The following is a 2,801-nucleotide window of genomic DNA, read 5'->3' as shown; positions in this document are numbered from 1 at the left end:
GGGGGGGGGGGGACCTCTCCCAGCAGTTCTACAGGTCCACCAACCCAGCTCTTCCAACCCTGTCTTTTTGGGTTTCTATGGAGGCTTCATGACGTAAGCACGATTCATTAAATTTTTGGCTGTTGGTGACTGAACACAATCTCCAGCCCCACTCCCACCCCAGGGGTGGGAAGAATGGAGGGTCTAAAAGTTCCAATCCTTCCAACCACATGGTTAGCTCCCCCGGCAACCACTCCCATCTTTAGATGCTTTCCACGAGTCATCTCATTTGCACAAACTCAGGTACTGTTGAAAGGGGTGTGTTATGAATATCAAGACACCTTTATCGCTCTTATCACTTAGGAAATTCCAAGGGTTTGGGGGGGTTCTGTGCCAGAAACAGGATAAACTTGTTATAAATCAGAATATCCCAATCTGATTGTTTACAGAGCTAGTTTAGTCAGATCCATAACAGTCCTACAAAGCTTTTAGGTGCTATTATGCCTATAATGCAGAGACAAAAAAAGAAAAAAAATTGGCTTTTAATCAGCATTACAGGTTTTATGGATTAATTGATAAAAAGAATTTCAGAGAAATGCATACAATGAAACAACTCAATTAAATGCCAGCTAGGGGAGATCACAATTACCTGTGGTGCTGACGTGAACTCCAGTCCAGTATTCCTCAAACTCTGAAGAGGAACAACTCTAAGTGGCTAACAGAAACCAAGCACCTTGAATCCCAGTATTTGAGCTAGAAAGGACCCTAGAGGTAGCAAAAGCCTCTAAGGGACTTGGGTACTACTGGCTGCGTGAACCTAGGCAAGTTACTTACCTTCATGAAGTTCCTATTTATCTGCAAAAGAGATCTCTTTGAAAGCACGCGGTAAATCCTCAATAATCACAAGGTGTGCGCTTGTTCATCTCCTTCACTCTGCAACGAAGATGAAATCTACAAAAGCTACTTGCTATGGAAATACAAATAGTTTAATGGCAGAGTCTAGCCTAGAGCCTAGGCTCTTTTCAGGATACCCAGCTGCCAGTGGAAGGTGCCCTTTAAGAGTATCTTCTTTACAGCCTAACTTCGAGCTCTGTATTTCAGGCAAATATCCTCCAAAGGCAAAATTACTTACAGCCCAAAGTGGGACAGCAACTCATCATTTCCTTCCTAGCCTGTTCAAGCAACATTTCTACCATTTAGAAGTCCTTCTTGATTACTCTCGAAGGGCATTTCCCAACCTTTTCTAACCCAAAAACACTTTTCATGGTAACATATCTCATAGTACCCACTAGGGTTTGTTGGTTTTTTTTTTAACAATTTTGCAAATTTTGTTTGTACTATTAAATAATTTGAATATGGAAACATTTTAGATCAAGATTTTATAAATAAGGATACTCACACTGCAGCTTTTTCCATCTAATAATATGATAGATCAGTATAATGGTGAAAAAATTAAAGTTCATTTCAATAGAATCTTTAAAATATTCACAAGACAGATATTTTTCCCATTTAGCAAATAATATGTGGTGCTTATTATCAAATAATTAATATGCATGATTTTCAACAAGTTTCAAAAATGAAATGTTTCGTTTAGAGACTCCATGTTTATTAAGCACAGGGCAGGTTTCTCCAACAGTCATCAGTTCTATTATTTGTAGGCACAGGGTAGGCACTCATGCATCTACAAATAAAATACAGTGACAGTTCACTATTAGGTTTTGGCACTGAAAATATACAAAGCTCCTTTAATGACTGAAACTTTCAACTGTTTAAAGAAAAATCGTCCAATTTTCTTAAATTTGGGGGGTTTGCTTACAAAGCACTTCTTAGATGGTCTTCAGTATCAAAAACCAAGGTACTAAAACAGACAAAATAGACATGTTTTGTCCTTCTGACATGTTTTTAAAACTTACTAGACATTTTGATATATGAATTTAACTCACATGCAAGTGAGGGATAAAGATCATCCTGAGACAAATTTGCACAATTACTATTTTACACTCCTCACTTTTTTCCCACAGTTTCTCAACCTTTTTGACCTTAACCAACAGTATCTGAAGGGTATAAATTAATATTTCACAATAGTACCTGACAACAGGTAGCAAAGTTCACTGGGTGATACATAGTATAGCCATGCAAAACCCACTTGGATAGAATCTTGAAGGCTCTGCTTTAGGGGCAGGGGTGCTATTTAAATAATTACGTACTGAGTTGCTCCTAAAGAAGCGATCTCCCAAGTTTTCATGGCTGTGGTCCTAAATCCACTTCAAAAAAGTTTTATTTCTATCCACTGTGTACAAAACCCTTTCCTACCTTCACCATGTAGATAAGTAAAATTAAGCTTAAAATGAAAGGGAGAGGAAAACACAAGAGATATATTGAGGTATTTCTTTCTATGCAGGAGATAAGCTGTCTAGTTGGGTTGGGAGAGGGCAAGGGTGTTTTGAGCCAAACAAGCAGAACAGTATCCTGAGATGCTAAAATGGTAGGGAAGACATTCCAGAAAGAGGACAGAGCACAGACTTCCATGTGAAACTTCCTGGAGTCTAGTAAAAAGACCGATCAAGTTCAATAGGGGAAAGGTATAAGAAAACTATCAGAGATCAGACTAATTAGGAGTGTTCGGGCTGTTCTGCAGACTGCCTGGCTTCAGGAGTTTCTTACCTGAATTGACAGCCAGGGGAAGACTGAGTTGGGCAATGGCATGATCACAGGCAGTGGTGTCTCACACCCAATAGAAGCCCAGAGGCTTGCTTTCCCCACCCCTTTTATTAAACAAGGAGGAGGAGAGGTCATGTATTGCTTGTATAATGAAGAAAAAC

At 39.2% G+C, this 2,801-nt stretch overlaps 1 protein-coding gene across 4 annotated transcripts in view; it reads right to left on the bottom strand.

The window, feature by feature from the left end:
• Window positions 1-943, bottom strand: part of EZH2 (enhancer of zeste 2 polycomb repressive complex 2 subunit) — a 55,114-nt gene extending 54,171 nt beyond the window's left edge. For 2 of the 4 annotated variants that reach the window (XM_040643850.1, XM_040643854.1), the window contains exon 1: window positions 814-943. The gene's annotated coding sequence lies outside the window, so the exon portion shown is untranslated. The remainder of the gene's footprint in view (window positions 1-813) is intronic. The other 2 variants (XM_008697275.2, XM_040643856.1) reach the window with 1 other exon arrangement.
• Window positions 944-2,801: the final 1,858 nt, after the last annotated feature.

The sequence above is a fragment of the Ursus maritimus genome, unplaced genomic scaffold, assembly GCF_017311325.1.
Source record: "Ursus maritimus isolate PB19 unplaced genomic scaffold, ASM1731132v1 scaffold_3, whole genome shotgun sequence".
NCBI lineage: Eukaryota > Metazoa > Chordata > Mammalia > Carnivora > Ursidae > Ursus > Ursus maritimus.
The sequence above is the reverse complement of the archived record's forward strand: the minus strand, read 5'-3'. Positions and strand labels throughout refer to the sequence as shown.